The following is a 19397-nucleotide window of genomic DNA, read 5'->3' on the forward strand; positions in this document are numbered from 1 at the left end:
ATATTCAGGCTCTGCCACTGAGAGATGTCTTTGAACAGTGCAGCAGAAAGCACATTACTGCACCCATTACTCTCCCCAGTACTGGGTAGAAACCCACCACTACTGCAAATTGCCTTATGTTCTGTGGGCAGATACCCCTGCTGTAACACCTTTGCACCCTCCAAATCAGAGTGGAGTATTCAAAGACAAGTAAACAGATGGACTGATTCAAATGAATGACTGTGATAGTAAAAAGAATTGATGCTAATCAAAATATTCACCTATATTTTAAAATCACACTAGGAGATAATTTTCCAGTGTTTGGAAGGTCAACAGTTCAGCATTTGCCATTTCATGAATTAGACACTAACAATTAATTTAGTCATCACTAAGAAACTCATTTAGTAAACAAACCTTGTGAATCACGATCTCGCAAAGCAGCTAACCTCAGAAATGCTGAGTCATGAGAAGGTTATAGGAAGTATCAAGTAGAAGAAATAATCTCACTCCCATTTCCCTGTTTTTCTATTTTTATATTCTCCTTTTCCTGGATCATTGCCTTTAATCTGAGACCTTATTGATTGACTGCTATGCCTTGTACTCTCACAGAGGAGTTAATGGATATAGCACTGCAGTGAACAGCATCAATCAATGACTCTAATCAATGACTCAGAACTGCCACACAAACGGGGGAGACAGACTCAGCTGTGGCCCGTAGCACATCAATAACCCATTGTACACAACAAACCAGATTTGTTCTCCAAGAAGAACCTTGTCATGTAACTATCCAATCTACCTCCTACTTAGACTCAGTGCTGAGGAGAACACCGTCCTCTCCTCCACCAACATAATCCCCACTTTTATTTACAGTAGTTAAGTTCTTGCTTACTTTACATCAACAGAGATTGTGCTGTTCCAGTGTTCATGGCTACATCACATGATCTACATAGTAAGAGAAAAAGGAGTGCATTTTTACAGTAAATGGCAGTGGTTTAAGGCATCATTTCCACACATGTAACTATTCACACTTTTACCATGATTTTATTGGGTTTTGTATTCATTCATGTAATCTCTGTATTTGCTGTTACTCAACGCTAATGTTAAATTGGGAGTCTTGGAAAAAATGCTTGAGACTGATAGCTAGGTAGAAGCTAGAGTAACAAAGTCATTTAGAGTTCCCAAACTGTAAAGCAGTGAGTTTATGGTACTGGAATCCATAAGGAGAGTAGCAGTGGGTCCCAGTCTGAGGCTGAACCTGCTCTTTTTTACAGGTAAGGGCCAGCTGTGAGACACCAGATCTACCTGATTGTAGTATGGAAACTGGAGGCATAAAGACATGAAAGGAAAATGCAGGCCCAGCTTAAGTACTGCTACGGTGTTGGGACATGGACATGAGACAGGTTGGGGTCTGAAATTGGAAAATATTTCCAGATTTCCTGTTAGGGACACAGCCAAAGTCATAGCAAGCAACTACAGCTGTAAGTCTGAAAAGTCTTTGTGGAGTCCTGCTCACCATGAGGATCAACTACACTTAGATCCTCTACAAAAAATATTTTGTTCAGTCTGAAAAATCTCCAAAGACTGACCTGGCAGCTTCTTTGGTTAACCCATCACAGTGCCTAAATACTGTAGAGTTCTTCCTAGAATCTAATGAAACTCACCATTAATACAAATTGCCTTTTGTTCCATCCTCAGAGATGAACAATTAATTACTGTCACATTTACAACCATATCTGTGTTATTTATTCTCTTTTCTAGACAGCAATTTACCAAGCTGAGCTTATGCAAGGAAAAGCAATGAGTTTCCAGATTTGGGGGTGGCTGCAGCAACTGGATGTGTTCACCTTTTGTTCTCTCCTGAAGGCAGCAGTGGGCAGCAGGAAAAGCTCAGCTCCTCCCTGGGCCTCTGGGTGAAGGCAGATGGACAGGATATTGGTTCATGAGATGCTTGTACAGGACGCACTGGGAAGCCAGATTTTCAATAAAACACTCTCAGTTCCTGCAATCTATGTCACATTTCCTTGGTACAATTTTTCATTTGCTTTCCATTAGTCTTGCTCCAGTTTTTTACTGCATTTCTTAAAGGATCACACATAAAACTGGGTGAACAATTCAGGATGGCATTTATCACAACAGAACAGGGCAAAATGTTTACTTCTCATCCTCTTGTTGATAATACCTTCAGTAATGACTCCCAGAATGGCTTTCCCATTTCAGCATTTTGCCTCATCAGCGACTTGCATTCATTTTCTAATTTGTGGTAGCCCACAGATAGTCCTGCTGACTGAATTATTCCCCATTTTCTATAAATAAATTATATTTTCTTCTCTGACTATAGAAACTCATAGCTTCTTTTTATTCCATTATATCTTCTTGATTTCAGACCAGCTTGCCAGCTAGTGAAATAACTTTCAAATTTAGTTCTACCTCCCTCAGCCTGGGTGTTGTACTGGAAACTTGGCAGATGACACTGACTGCATCAATTAACTTTTTGGTTTTGCAAGCCCTTTCTAGAGAGCTTTTTGTTTTAATTTTTATTATATTATAATAAATAATTATAATATAAAGTTGGAATGCAGAAATAACCATTTCTGCATTCCAACTTTAAAATGTCTGTGGGGAATAAAGGCCTTTGAGCTGATGGTTCTGTTCAACTGTAATCTTCCATTTTCTCCTTGTGTTTTGTTGCTTTAGTTCTCATGTGGCAGAGAAAATATCCAAATGGAACTCCTCGTGGTACAGAAACATATGAATTAAACCTTCAAGGCACATCAGCTTAACCTCCAAAATTAAAATGCAAGCAAACAACTGTAAGTCATTTCACTCACTTTCATTAATCCAAGCCAAAGTAATCTGCTTGTGCATTCCAGCAATGTGGAATGATACATGCTAGAACCAACATGGCAGGTCTCTGAAACATCAATACCTATGGGGTATTGCTGAAAAGTTTAGCTGTTAATCTCAGCAATTTATTTCCAAATCCAGGTAACCTTTTTCATTAAAGGGAGCGCTCTAGAGCATATGTAGATATATAAAAATGCATGTTTTTCCTTACAAGTATTCCACTCATGCCATAAATGTGGTGAGATTCTAGAATGAAGGATATCAAGCTTTAATATTTTTGTTTTCTATCAGGTGCATTCCTCTGTTCTCATTATCATTGTCTGACATATGAATGCATATAATCCTTCCTTTTGTATTTACATTTATGTGACCCCTCCAAACCATTGAAAACACACTCAAATATGGAATACTTGCAAGTCTAGATGTGAACTTGTCTCTTCTCTGTGTATACCATATATATCATTCTTTAGGACATGCATTTTATTATAAACACATCTTAAGCTTTATTTATTAAACCAATCATACATGCTCACTGAGTCCAGTGATTCACATCATGTACAAACTGAACATATTAAGCAGCACATGTGCAATAAAGGCAAACAGATCTTTGCAGTCTAAGCTTGCATTAATGGTGGTGGCATGGCAACATATCAAAGGCAAATGCAACATGGCCAGAATTTCCCACTGGAGAGTTAAGCACAGCTGCATAACTTTGAGCCCACAACCAGCAGGATATCCCAAACCACCCTGGGTACATTGCTGTACTTAAGTTAAGAATTCATAACTAACTACTAATTCCTAAACTCCCCAGCTAAAATTGGATGGAATTTCCCATGAAGGAAGCAACTAAGAAATGAAGAGTATAGTAAAACAACTACTCAATTTACAGAATTAACACAGCAGGAACATTAATGTTGTTTCATACATAGTGGAATTAAATTTGTCCCAAAAAAAAAAATCCACCTTGGGAGGCTGGATCTGAGGTTTTACATGGAATTTTCCAGGCTAGGCAGCTACAAACAGAAATATTAGGAACTCAGCAGCAGGAGCACATGCATCTCTGGAGGAGCACAGCAGACAAATCATAGCACTTTCAAAGTGACACCCTGAGCACTCTGCAATGCAGTGTCACCAAGCAGAGCCCTCTCAGCCACTGCAATGCCTGGAACTGTGCACGAGGGGTCAAAAATGGCCTTTCTTTCATAACACTGAATGTGAACACTATGAATGCTAAATGAAGCTGAACTCAATATAATGATGTCTAATAAAAGGAACTGCTTTTTTTTTAAATATGCCATCTCCCTAAATCCAGCTTTCAGAAGACCAATACAAAACCAGCATTGAGTGACACTACTAAAGAAAGGAGAGAGTGCAACTTAACTTCTACCCTCTAATGAACCCTTAAATGGAAGATCTTAATTTGTTCAAGGAAAATCCTGAATATTACCCTACCTTTTAGGTAAGTACTAATTATTTCATTCTTTGTGCACACAAGCACATGAAAATAGTAACTTCACCAAAAAAAATTCAGCAGTGATTTTAGATGCATATGAAATTGAACGTGTTACAATCATAGATAGAGATAGATTAGGAAACAAGTATCTGCCTTTGTACAGACTCAAGTATATTTCTAGATATCTTGTTGAACAAAAAATATATTTAATGTGAAAAAATATTAAAATATGGAATCACACAAAATTTGCAATGAAATATTTGTCTTCCATTGATTACTTGCTACACCATCAAAATCTAGATTTTAATATTAATATTTTTAATGAAAGAAAAAAAAAAGAAAACAGCAGGGAAATACATCCTAAGCAGCTGGTAAACTCAGACCCTAACACAGGTTGCATATTTTTAATATCTTGCCCTTATGAGTCTCAAAGCCATGTGTACTCCAAAGCTCTAACCCTGATAAATGGTTTTGAAACACAACTTGGAATTAACACCAAAAAAATATAATTTAAAGGATAAATAAGACTACTTGCAGGATAACACAGGACTAGAGAATTTATAGAGACTTAATTTTTAGCCCAGTCATTTTCTCAACCTTTTGGAATGAATAAACACACAAGAAGATAGGATAAAAACTTCACATCTTCATCACAGGCTTTTCATGCTTCACATTTCCCAACCCTTTTAAATAAAATACTTGCATTTTTCCTGTCCTAAACAATTACACTACACAATAGTGAACAAATATACAGATGTCACAGACTTCTAATCCAGAGCACAGTTGAATGTTCTCTCATCTAAGAAAATGCCTTTTGAGCCATTCCTCAGCTTCACACTGCCCAGCTTTTTGCCTCCTTCATTTTCATGACTCTTAGGCATTCAAGCTCACAGGGGTAATGAATGCAATGCTAGGCCAGAGGTTTCTCAGGGGGAACACCCCATCTCATTTTTAGGTTGTGGTTGCAGACTGCAATCATCATAGCTGTATCCTGAAAGTGGCACACCAGAGCCAAGCAAGGCTCTGCATATGAGGACAGCTGCTGGACTAGAAAGCCCAGCCTAGACTTGGAATGATGTTTTTAACTTTAAATTCCAAATACATTTACCAAAGGCTGAAAAAAGAGAGGCTAGTTTTAAAAAAGGTTTAAAAAATAGGCAACACACACTTTTTATGGATCACATGATCTCTGGAGAGCAGCATTAGGCAGATGAACTGGGCAGACAGATAAAGATGCCCTTCCTGTAATTCCTTATCATTCATCTTCAAAGCAAGTATTTCACTTCATGCAATACAGCGAATTCTACAGAAAAAGTGATTTTGCTTTGCTCTCTAGGCACCCATCTCCACCTTGAGTTATTCTTAGAGCTCTTGCTCAGAGCTCTTCAACTGCAGATGGCAATTTTCAATTAGGTATGTGCTTCAGGGGAAATAAGGAATTTACTAAGGTCACTTAAGGGCAATGAAATCACACATGCCATATAAAATGCTTACACTACAAAATGATAGCATAATGGAATGGTAAAGCCTTTAACAGAATCGTAAAGGGAACATGCAACTACAGCATGTTCCTTTATTATTGCAAGCTCTCCAGTTGCACTTTTTTAAAATTTTATTGAATATGTGTAAAGATACCAGGAAAAAACATGATGTATCAAAGTCCTTCCTGACAATGTATAAGGGCACTCAGCTTCAAATTATATGCAAATCAGAAATTGAAAGCAAAAATGGGGTGATGGATGCAAGTCAAGCAACCCTATAAAAAAGTGTCCTAACTTTGTTTTTAGGTTGAGCAGATTACTAAATGTGGAAAAACATTGAAGACATTTACTATGTGCTTTCATTTCTAAATAAATTTTAGAATAAATACTTAAAGTAATTTCTGATTTAAAAGTGACAAATTAATAACAGTTCTCATGAATTAAGCCATCAGTAACACAACAGCAAGGCAGAAGATCATTTTGGTTCATTATCAGCACTATCAAGTCCAAGTATTTCTGCTTTCCTTCAGTCTTGTCTCAGCTACACAACTAAAGCTGGCACCACAGGTGCGTGCACAGACTTGAGGTGCACATTGCCTTCCCCTGGGTTCAACACATTCATCCTCAGAATTTACACTCCAACACAACACCATTACTGCACTCTGAACACAGCTCTGCCATTAAAATTAATATAAATGAATCCTTGAATGAATGGGGGGAAAAAAATCTTTAACTTTTTTCTTTAATCAGTGAATAAAGCTCATCACCTATTAACATGGGTTAGAGATCTGTTCCTAGGGTAGCAGGCTGACTTGCAGGACCTCTGGCCACAGAATGGTGCATCCCATTATTATTACTACTTTTAATTATTCCACATTTTAAATGGGATAAAAATATTTTTATTTTTATTTACTTTGAAATTCTTTTCACACCATAAACAAGGATAAAATTTTCCTGGGGGATATCTCCCAGGCATCGGTTCCGGCCTGAAAAGAATTTGCTTTTTGTGCATCCAGGTTAAAGGAAACTTGTGCCACACCACAGGCACAGCACCAAGCTGAGGTTAAACCCTGGGGCAGACACTGGTTTTAGGCAGGTCCCCCTGATGCTGCAAGCTCTGAAGCCACATCATGGCACATGTGCTGTGTGTGGCAGAGGCAGGCACTGTGGCTGGGAGCAATGAGAACCAACTGCTCTCCTCATGTCCCTTGGAAGGGTCACAGCCAGAAAGCTCACCGAGGGGCAGGCAGGCCCAGCGCGGCCTCACCGAGGGGCAGGCAGGCCCAGCGCGGCCTCACCGAGGGGCAGGCAGGCCCAGCGCGGCCTCACAGATCTGCTCACAGCCTGGGACACGGCAGGCTCATGCCAACCCCAGACACACTGCAGAGACTTTGGACCACGCTTCTACCTGGCTTGGCACTGGGAAATACCATTAATGATTGCAACACAGCCAGACAAACTGATGGGGGCAATGCAATAATGCAATTTCCTGCAGAGACATGAAAAAGGTGATTTAAGAGCAGGTTTCCCTGGAGTCTGCTCTTGCCCTTTAAATTTATGCTTTGCTAACAGCCCTGTTAAAAGTCCTTTCTCTGTACTCCTTTTCAATTCAAAATAATAAAGATATTCCACAAAACCACCAGGATGAGAAATGCAACAAGTGAAATTTATGGTTCTGGTCCACCAGCCTTGCTGTGTTTGTGGCTTCACCACAACCAAAGATGATTCATCACAATAAACCCATTAACTTCAGCCCTGAAATAGGTATTTAGGAACTTGCTATGTAGTTTGTGGTGTTGAAGCTCCTATAAAAGTTTCTACTGAAACTACTACAGCTATCCTGTGTCGTTCCCTTTAAAACCTCACTCAAGATTCAAAGTCCGGAGTTAACAAAAATCTTACACAGAAATGAATGAGAATCTCTATGAACACAAGTGACTTTTAATTCTTTCTTTATTCTGAATTAATTTAAAGCAGGTAATACAATAATACTAATCTCGAGAGACATTAATTCATAAAAATCACAGCTATTTAGAAGGAAGAGGGTCTTTAAATAATAATCATCTTCATTGTAAGCTTCTAACCTCCTAGGACTTTTACTTTCCCACTAGGAAAGACGCAGCTTCATCTCCCATAATGAGTGCATTCACATGCCTGTGCACACATAAATATGAATAACCAGGAAAATAAGAGGAAAGTAATCATATATCAGTCTTTAATGTCAGAAAAACAAAAATCACTTTGAAAATGCACTTTAGCTAGTGCTCTGAAACTTTTTTTCCTTAGAAGTTACTACAAGAGATCAACTGCAAATATTTTTCCCTTCCTACATAATACACCATATTGGCATAAAACTTAAATAAAGTTCCACAATGAACATGCTGCTACTTAGCAGTAACTGTCCTGATGACTGCACACCAGTATTCTTACAGCTAGAAACCTACTGGAAAATAGTTTTCAAATTTGTTTTTCACTATGCCCTGACTAAAATCTGCAGGGAAAACTTTCTCCATCTTTGTGAGGATTTTACTGAAAACCTGTTTCAAAAATGTTATCATACTGTGCAAATACTTCCTAAGAAATACATATCCTTGTTTTGAGCTGGGTAATCCCCATTGTAGTAGAACCTGTTTAGCTTACATTTCCTATAACAGCACCTGAAGTTTATTTTTTAACTCACTGCAAAATCTTTATTGCTACAGGAACTCCCTGTATTGTAACAAACACATTCCAGCTATGCTGATTTAGCTGCATTCACACACATCCAAACAAAACACACCAAAACCCTAGACATGCTAAAGGGGTGCACCTTTTGCAAAATGTACAGTTTAAAACTTAAAAGAAATACCAAGTAACAAACGTGTCAAGAACTTAGTTGCCCTGATATACTAGGATGGTAATACCATGGATTTGCAGCGCTTCAGCCAACCGACCGAAGCATCTCAGCTTTACTTCCAGTCTCGGCTCACATCTGCGTTGCAACAGAGCTGAGAAAGTTTGAGACTCTCTCAGCAGAACGAAGGTGCATCCACTGAGGAGCACACGGAACGTCGGACGAGTTGCGGGATCTGCCCCCAGCACCGCCCGCTCTGCCCCGCAGCCCGCACGGAGCTCCCCGGCCGCTCCGCAGGGAACAGCAGCTGGAAGCGCAAACCGCGCTCCGACCCTCCCCGCGCCCCGCACTGCGAGGATCCCCCTGACATACCTGCTCCTCCATTTTTCCCCCGGCAGGTTTTTCTCTTTTCCCGAGGCCGGAGAGGAGGGGGACAGTCCCTGCCTGGCAGCGCTGCGCTCGCTGGGCTGCGCTCGGGCCGCTCTGCCCCGCTCCGCTCTGCCCCGCCCGCCCGAGCGCAGCGCAGCGCTCGCCCCTCTGCAGGCACACACACACAGCCCTGCCCCAGAGCTCCCCCAGGTCCCACAGGTTTCCTTATATAGGTAAACACAAATTGCATGCCCGGTGACAGAGGCTAACTGGAAGTAAGCTTAATTTAGTTAACTCCACAGATACCAAATGGGTCCGAGCGCCTGAAGTTTGCTTAGCGCAGCGTGGGGAAGGGACTTCAGAAGGGAGAGCAGTTTCCTTGCAGTAGTTCTGTGAAATCGTCAAGTATTTAATGTAATGTGAACTAACACTCGGTATTGCTATGGCTTTAAGCAGTGGGTGCATAGTAGCACCTATGCAGTTATCCCATTACTTAAAGCCATACCAATACCGAGTACTAGTTCACATTGCATTAAATACTTGACGATTTTACAGAACACTGAGCCAGCATTTTCATCCTAGAAAAGTGGAAGTGACAAAGGTTTGTGCACACACCTTCTAAAAATGTTAAAATAATTCCCACAATATTGAAGTTTCCATAAAAGACTATCATATTCAAGTGTTATGTGAAAAGGTTAGAAAATTAGGATTGCATTACTGATATCAATGGAAAGATGCAGCGTAGGAAAAACTTGTTTTACTTTTTCCATGTTCATTTTCTATGCAATGTAATGGTTAAGTATTTGGTGACAGATCTGCCTTTGTCAGCGATGGGTGATTACAATATATTAACAGACACACCCCTACCTAAACAGGGAAACAGAAACAGAGGAAGTACCAAGAACAAGCCTATGCTGCACTCTACAGAGCAATGACATCTCTATTTCACATATTTTTTTCATCACCTTGACTGCTCACTGCTTGCTAACCCTTTTCTGCAAATACAACTTGTTTGTCCAGAAGAACTTCAACAGGCAGTTAATTAATTAATTAATTACAGGGAAAATCATGTCATATGTGTCACTTGATTATATTCAGGCAAGATTCACTATTAGTTATGGCTTTTCTACAAGCTAAAACACTGCTGATATGCAGGGGGAATTTGCAAAAAGCATGAGGATAGGGAAAAAACCAATAAAAAATGATGGAGAAACACAAATTTATAAGCGAAAATGAGAAAATTTTCAAGATTTGATAAGATTATGAGAGCTTACTTAAAAATACAATGAGCTCTAAAATAAACAGTTATTTTTCATTCTGTCCCCTGGATATATTGTCTATAAGTCAAAATGCACAAGAGACACAAATTTGGCTTCCTGGTGACCTATGAAGTGTTAGAAACCCCAGTGTACCACCCAAAAGCTGGAAATCATAATTATCCATTGGACTACAGCATTTTTTATTGCTGCCCAATATATGACTTGAAGATCATTAAATAATATACTGCACAGAAAAGCTATTCCTAATGTCCAGTCCTAATGGTTTCAATACTTCTTTAGTTATAATTTTCCTCTTTCCCTGAGGCATAAACATTGAGCCTCATGATACTGCAGGAGTTTGACTTAGAAGTTGAGAAAAATGAAAAACAATACCAATAAAAGTTGTAAGACACTCAATAAATACATCTAAAATAGTCTCTCTATAGAGTGTATAGGGAATCAGGAATATGTGGCCAGGGGCTTGGTGTAATGATCTTCATTTAGTTCTTTTGGGACAGATAACTCACTTGTGGCTCCACTGCATAAGAAGAGGATCTTGGCCTTGCCAAGTTCATGCTCCTGTGACAAAGCATTTGCACTGGGCTACATAGCCAAGTATTCCCTTACCACCATGATCTCATGACCAGTTCCTGAATGAGTATCAGGTTTTTTGCATGAGTCAAGCCAATTAAAATTCATCAGATTCCCAAAACTGCAACAACAAAGAAATTTTAAGAGTGCTACTAGGCTAATAGTAGATTAGATAGTAGATAATACTTCAAGTGTGGTTGACAGTCTATCCTTAGGCTAGCACTTTTTCTGTTAGTCAGCCCAGACCCACGATAAACATCATATTCATTTATCTAAAATATTCCCTGAATTAAGGACTTTCCCACCATTTCTTCATTACCATACAGGGGCGTTACTTACCCTAGTCTCAAGCTGAAAACTCAACTAACTTTCATACCTGACACCTGACATACCCCTTTATCTCCTGACATACTTGTTTACCTCCATCTCTTTACCCGAACTTCATATTGAGAATCAGTCAGGGGATCTAGGCTCTTACAGCTAGGTATGAAATCTCTTTCTTTTCTTCCTGGCCTCCAAGCTGTGATTTCATTAGAAGGCTGGCAAAAGCATGAAAAGTTTCCCCAAGTCCTGCATATGCTATCTTTGCAAGAGAGAATCTCTTTGCTTAAACAATGTTTGTAATAAAATAATAATTTCTTCCTCAAACATAAATCAGAATGAAATTTATTTATACTTTCACAGCATGTCTCTGCTAAAGCATCAACAGCAGTTCATCATAATAATAGATGTCATTGTCAGATTTTTTTGTTTCTGAGTTCTTTATTTTTTAAAGAAACTCTATATAATTCTCAAGCAATTCAGAAGCTGATTGTTGAAGCTGAGAGTAACTTAGACTTATTACCCCCATTTACTGTGCTGCCACACATATATATCCTCATATAGTGCTAAGAATAATTATGCTGAAATCATCTTCTCCTTTTCTCCAGGAAGAGGTCTGTACAATACAGAATACAAGCAAATTTGAGCTTGTATTCTGCATCAGAGGGTATAAGAAAAGATCTGAGCAGACCTCTAGCATATGTTTGGTTTAATGCAAGGAATTTAAAGTTCATTAGAAATTAATGCAATTGATGACAAAGAGTTGTTTTCTTTACTGCTGTGCTCCAAGCTGCCCCCAGAAAAAGCCCAGCATTAAGCAGATACTCTCATTCAGTGTGTCATTAGCTTGTTTCCTGTGCACAATCCATACAAACAGTTTATTGGTGTTATTTTAGTCCCTGCTGTTAAGATAGTAACTATTTGTAAGCCAAATGACCTTTGTCCAGCAGAGCCAAGAATCACAGTCCTGGGCAGAACCTTGGTTATAGATCAGTGTGTTACTGCCTTTCTCTTTACTTCCATTTGCATGCCCTATTAGCCACACTTGCTTCATCTCAAAAAGTGGTTTATAAGAAATACTTTCTCTTATGAAAAGACTGATGGATTTTCCCTCTTCCACTTCTGCCCACTTTTTAAATACATAGTCATGTCACTCTTTGTATTTTTGTACCAGAAATGGAAACCTAGTGTAAATTTTCATTGTGAATTTCGATTGAATGGAATAGGTGAGAGCAGTACACCAAGAAATTTATATGAAACAAATGATGTTAGTTTCCTCTCGTCTTGCCATGAGTCTCTAAATATCTGCCTTCAACTTTTTCCCTATTAAATGCTTAGGGTGAAACACAGCAGGTTTAGTCTCCTTTCACTGAATTCTTACTCAGTAACAAGGTTTGCTTCTGAAGTTCTTTGTAGGCTGAAATTGTCCACACTTGAGTGGCTAAATAAATTGGCTCAATTTATCCAGGTAAGTATAAAGCAACAGAGATCTCTCAGGTTTCACTGCACAGTGCTGCACATTTTCCAGAATCAAGCTGTTCATGCATTCTTGAAGTTCTAATTTCTTCCATGCAATGGCAACACTTCCTTTCACTTTGATACAGGCAAGATTTCAAACCTCTTCTTGGTGTCTGCATCTTTACATCTTCAGTTTCCCTCAGAGATGTGCATCACTGACATCCAACAATGTCTGTTCTGTTTGTGGGGTGCAACAAGATCATTCATTCAATAGTTTATTGTTTGTTCTCAGCTACATTACCCAGCCCTCAAATCAGGTAACGTGCTCAGCTAGAATGGCAGCAGTGAGTACCTGACAAATTAGGTCGATTCAGTTCTAACAGCCTTTGTTTCATATACAAGTCTCTCCAAAGATATGCAATATCATAGGGATCTCTCTTTCTACATGAAATGGTTTTTAGATTAAAAACCTAAACCCCTGAATACATTTCTGCGTACAAATCCACAAATGTTTTTTCTTTTCTACCATTAAATAATTTATACACACAGAACACTAATATTGCATTTTAAGATACTGTGGCAGTATACACAGATACACAAATACACAGATCCACTCAGACTTTTAGTTTACAACCTGAAAAAGCTATGAACAAAATGCCCTACTGCTGAGTGCAGCCTTCTCCAAGTAAGCTAACTGCTGGAGAAACCTATCTGAGTGGATTTGTCTGGGATAGAGTTAATTTTCTTCTGAGGGGCCAGTATGGTTCTGTGTTTTGGCTTTGTGGCTGAAACTGTGTTGATAAAATACTTTTGTCTGGCTGTTACTGAAGAGCGTTTGCACCACCTCAACACACAAAGCTGCCTTTTTTCTCACACTGCCCCACTCCAGTGAGAAGGTCAGGAGTGGGCAAGGAAATGGGAGAGGAGAATACCAGTAACTACAGCTGACCCATGCTGGCCAAAGAGATGTTTCATACCAAAACTATTTATAAAAACCCAAGATTGACTAAGAAGAAGGGGAGTGGCTTCCTGAGGTAACCATTGTTTGGAGAAAAAACTGGCTGGACATACGTTGTGTTACTTTGCTGTGCTTTCCACCATACTCACCTATTAACTGTCTTTGTCATGGCTCATGAATTTTCTGACTTCTGTTTTTGCTCTTTTCTTCTTGTATCTCACTGGGGTGGGGGTGAGAAAGTGAACTGTCCAGTCCAGAGACTAACAGCAGAGAAGTTTTGGAAATTTCTCTTTACTGCTCCTTACCTGTTATTTGCTTTTGCCTCGCAGAAGATATTTCAGAGTAGCTTGTATAAATGCTCCCATCTCATTTCATGGAAAAGTAAAAATCTGTCATGCTACATTGCCCTCTGCAGTGGCCCACTAAAGTCATTTGACTTCACCTTGAAATGCACTAGAGGCACCAAAATGACAGTCACACATCTGAGAAACAGCTGAAGTTGTCTCTCAGCTGAAAGTTCCTTGGCTATAACCCTGAGCACACAGGAACTTCAGGGAAAACCACAAGATTCCAGGTCAGCAGGTACCCTGGCCACAGACTGGGACCTGAGAGCTATGTAGCCACAAACTAATTTATTCCCTTAGCTAATAGAAGGCACAGGGGTTTGCTTTCCTTCCAGCAAAGGCAAACTAAAAATTATTGTAAGAACCTGCATTCGTTCAACATTCAGGCTGAAAATGAAAGTAGCCAAAAAAGAAGAAACTAAAAGGTTAAGTTATTCAGAAGCAGTAACTCAACTGCACATACTGTGGGCAGCTGAGCACGTACCTTATCTGGGGAGCACTCGCTGTACAAATCAGTTAACTTTATGACACAGCCCTCACTTTTTATTATTTCCTGATCTGGTGTTCAATTTTACAGCCTTAATGCAAGTACTTCGTTAATAAAGCATTACTTATAAAATTTGACCACATTACTTAACCTTTACAGAGAAACAAAGATGTCAAAACAAGTTAAGGCCAATGACTGAGGGTATTATTTTTACCCTTGGGAAATGAATTGAGCTTTTTTCCTCAACAGTCTTTCAAAATGCATCATTAAATCACTGTAACACAACAAGTTGCTATCTTTACTCTTGTACCACGTGTTCTTCAGGTTTCAGTAACACACACTAAACAAGAGCTTTATGATTTCATTAAATACATTTTAAACTCGGGGTTGTGGTATTAGATGAAGCCATTAGCACACAATCCAGCAAAAAAGGTAATTGCTTCTGTAGAATTTAAACACTTTATCTGGAAAAGTTAATGAAGTAATTATAATGTTGTTATTAATGAAGATTAGAGATGGATTTAAATGGCATTTGGAAAATAAACCAGACAATTAAACAGGCTTTCAGACTGTGTAAATTCCTTAGGGTCCAGGGAAAAACTCTAAGAACCTACACTAAGAAGGACATTTGGAAAACACTTAGTTCTTAATGCCATAGAATTCCAGACAGCAGAAATTATCTTCATGTCAACATCAACACTGGGGACTTCAAGCACTGTGATGCTTAATGCTGACCAGCTGTGCTTGAAGCTTTGTTTTAAAGTCCTCTCATGATGTCTTTAACTGCAGCACCTTCCACATGAAGCATACATTTCTGATGATGGGGTAGTTGAAATGTCATTAATGTTTGAACTGACATTATCAGATTAGTGAAATCAGTAACACAATTTTGCATGGAGGAGAAGGATGATGCTGCAAATGCAAGAGTCATTGGCAGATGATTTTTTTATATTTCATCCCATGTAACATTGCAGAAAATAGAAGAAAGCATGTGTACTGGAAAATCCTGGAAAATGAGCCCAGAGAGGTGTTCCAGAGCAGGAGAGGGCAGGAAGAGCAGAGCAGGGCTTCAGGTTCCCTGGATGGCCATGAGGGCAGCATCAAACCCATGGTTTGTTGACACACTTTCCCTGGTGCTTTTGGAGCACTCACAGCTTGGCAACTACATGAATTCACTTTACCTGAATACAAAGGTGAAGTGCTGAAAATTGGAGCCCAGCCACCATAAGCTCTTCTGTAATTTCTGGAAGAAAGATATTGCTGTTTCCCAGACCGTGAATAAGTGGATCACCTGAGAGAGGTGCACCTCTCTTAACCCTTCAGAGGGTGACCACACACATGGCTTAGAGTGCCAGTTACATGCTTTAAATTGGGAGATAGGACTGCTAGCCAAAGAGCACGTGAAAATGAGCTACAGGATGAAGAAAATATTGAACAAAATGGATAGTAAGCAGATTATGTGACTCAAACAGCACTATTTCTTGGTAGAACACATGGACTAGGTAGATCCTTAGTTTTAAACAGTCCATATCTTGAAGCCTGTGTGTATAACAACATCAAAAATTAGGGAAAGACAGTAAAGGCCAGAGAAAAATTTGCATTCTGGGAGATTGGAGTGTTTAAAGGAAGTGTGGATGTTTTTTTTATTTACAGGCCTTTGTTATGTGGAAATCCTGAAACACTGCTCAAAAGCAAGTTTTGTCATGGAGTTGTTCCCTGATGAGGAAAAGGAAGGAAACCATTCAACAGTACATAAGGAGAGTTGTGTGTGTATTGCAAAATCAAAGGTTTTTAATAAAAAGTGATCTGTCCCAGCCACTACTTAAGGTAAACAGTGAACTCTTTTGTTCCAAAACTTATTGAAAATAACTAGTCAAAATGCATTTTTAGCTTTTGTGTCTAAACAAACAAAAATCAGAGATAATACTCTGATCTGTTCTGAAAGAACACATATTCCAAGAACTGTATTTAAGAGTAGGGGGGTAATAAATCATGTATACACATGACAGCTGAGGCCTCACTTAGGATATCCTTTGACCTTCTCACTGTGAAGATGAGAAAGCAGCAAAGATGAAGAACATTAAGAAAGCTGCAAGCTATAAGGAACAAGATGGAAAGGACATTTAGTTTAAACAAAATATGGAACATTTAAGAAGTTTTTGAGAGAAATAAGATGAAAGAGAGAGACTTGATTGTGGTTGTTCAAGGAAAACGTTCAGCTAAAATATGACAAATTTAGATTAGATGTGAGGACAAATCTCCAAATAAGAGTTATTCATCAATAGAAAAGTCTGCCAGGAGAAACTTCTGGGATATCAGAAGAGGAAATGCTTAAAGGGAGATTAGATAGTATACTCAAAATAGTGAAGCAGATAAACCTGTGAAATATGCAAAAGACTGGAGTGGATAGCTTCTTTCAGCCTATACTAACTTCTTTCAGCCTATGCTTCAGAGTCTTTGTTTAGGACTTTACATATAAAAATTCTTTTACAGTATTTGGCTTGTGAGAGGAGTAAAGATCTAGTTCTGCAAAGTATTAAGCATTTTAAAATTTCCTAGCTATGCAAGTAGCCTCTCTGAATTCAGTTTATTTTAACTCAGTTCATATTATTATATACATATAATATAGTGTGACCAGAAATACTCCCTAACTACCTTAATAAAAACCTATTTTGACAGCAAGCAAAGAATTGTAGCTGAAGACTGGCAGATTGGAACAAACAGAGGTAAATTTTCATCTACTCTAAAGAAAATATGTTTCCTCCATTATTCCATTTTCTCCTGCTACCCAAGGCTTGCTGGTGAGCGACACCTTGACCTCCTTAAACTGGTGTCTTCTTCCCAAGGATTTCATTACTTTTACCCATAAGCACTCTATGGATGTAGATTTAAATGTTACTAAATAACAACTTCAGGAGAGCCACAGGGAAGAAAAGGGGGAAGCTTTATCATGCCAGACCACTCCATCATTATTATGCTCTTTTGGCCCTGCCACACAGCATCTACACTGCCAGCCACAAACCCAGGCAAAGGGAAACCATTGCCCTGATGCCTCAGGTTTTAGCTTTTATATTTTCCAGATTCTGTACTGCTTTAGTGTGTAGTTCTGAGCTTTATATTAGGGAATAGTAAGCTCTCTTCACAGAGTAGGTAGACAAAACAATTCCTTTCCTAGCTTGGGACCAATGACAAAGGATACAAATCTCAGGCCCAAGAGTATAAACAATGGCAGAATGAAGAGAGAAAAACAAGAAGGATGGGACTTCATAACCTAAAGCTATAATTGGACAATTAACTCCAATATGCAAACAGACCAGAACTTATAAAAGTGAGAGACCCCGTGACTGGTCATCCATTTTGTGACTGTTCTGGGTTCATCTTGGGTGCACACCTGGCTGGGCTCTTGTGCTGCCCAAGGTGTATCCATTGAGGAATTATTCTTTATTCTTTAACTCCTTCTAGGCTCTGTTCTAGGTCAGCCTTCCCAAGGCTTCACCCTGCCAAGCTCTTGCTCTCTCAAGCAGCATTTAACACCTGGTGAGGAATGCTGGGATGGGGAGTAATTAAACTTAAACTCACTTGTCCAGGCAGCTCTCAGGTGTTGCACATGGCACAACAATCAGCTCTGTGTGTGTGGAGGCCACCTTACCCTACAGCAGCATCTTCTGTAATCAGATTCCTGCCGTAGGAAAGGTTTACCCAGATCCATATTACAGCTGCCTCCACCTCTGAGCTATGGGCTGTTGCTGTATTTGAAGTCAGCACTTCCAGGGCTCGGTTTAGCTCAGCTATTTTAAGCATCTGCTTTAGAATTGTGCCCTCTAAGTGCCTGTTTTTCTCTGGGGACTGTAAAGTGAATATTGATCGTTGGCTCAGACACTTTGTCAGCTGATTCCCACCTCTAGATATTTATTTTTCTGTAAAATTTGGCATCACCTTACCAACGATGGCAAGCAGTCAGGCAGTAGTAGAAAAGTAGCAGATCTGTCACTGGAGGAATAGAAGCAAATCATCAAATAACCTCCAACCAGTCATCTTCACTGCCAGGATCCCTGGAGACATTATGTGCAATAAAGAAAGTTTAGCTATTTGTTCTTGTAACTAAATATAATCACATCTGTAAGTATTTGGTGGGTAGAAGCTGGCTGGTTAGATTACTTTTTAGCTTTTTAATATTTTTTTGTTTAACTTCACAGGAGTGCTGACTGTTCTAACTCTTTTTAGTAGAGAAAAGCAATAAGCTAGCATTTTTTTCTTGTCTTTTTCTTTTTCAAAGCCCTCCTGAAATACATTGCACTCTTCTAAGTAGGAAACTAACAGGTCTGTGAATGTTGTTTTAGACCTGCAGTTTGACCAACTCTAAAAGAAATTAGAGCTGCATGAATAATTAAAAATAATTCCTCTGTTAAAAAATCTACAGACTATTGCACAAGCATGTTGGCCCAAGCCATGTTAATCACAAAGGTGAGGAATAAATGCTCAATTAATGGCAGATACAGAAAAAGAAGTTTAATTAAATCTAACTGTTAAGAAACTTAGTCTGTGAGCTGATCTATAGCTAGGAAAATGTAGTCACTGTCCTTGGGGTTCCATTATCCTGGCAACATCATCTACTTTTTTCCCTTTCCTATTTCCTCTGTTGCTTAAACACCTCTTGTTATTCTCTCCTCCAGCAATATTGAAGGTGTAATTGAAGGAAGAAGTGGACAAAATTGTTCAGCCCATTATGGAAAATGCTGCAATACATTTTGTAAATTAATGTGGAAATACTACCAGTTGTGTAGTAAAAATTGAAGGTAGGAGTATCTTGTTTTCAATCCAGGAGTTTTAAGTTCAAAACAGTGTTAGAATGACAGCCTTCATGGAATCAGAAAACAATTTTGTTTACTTTGGGAGCTCATAACTCAGGGAAAATGGAAAGTTTAAAGAAGTATGTTTTTTATAGCTAGAGATACCAGAACAACCTAAAGTGCTCAGAAATCTCTGTGAACAAGACCAAAATCTCTGTGAGAAGTGAAGG

General features: G+C 39.0%; 1 protein-coding gene across 1 annotated transcript in view; it reads right to left on the reverse strand.

The window, feature by feature from the left end:
• Window positions 1–9003, reverse strand: part of MID1 (midline 1) — a 237549-nt gene extending 228546 nt beyond the window's left edge. The window contains exon 1 of the mRNA XM_058824959.1: window positions 8963–9003. The gene's annotated coding sequence lies outside the window, so the exon portion shown is untranslated. The remainder of the gene's footprint in view (window positions 1–8962) is intronic.
• Between the last annotated feature and the right edge of the window lie 10394 nt (window positions 9004–19397).

This window comes from Ammospiza caudacuta, chromosome 2 (genome assembly GCF_027887145.1).
Source record: "Ammospiza caudacuta isolate bAmmCau1 chromosome 2, bAmmCau1.pri, whole genome shotgun sequence".
NCBI lineage: Eukaryota > Metazoa > Chordata > Aves > Passeriformes > Passerellidae > Ammospiza > Ammospiza caudacuta.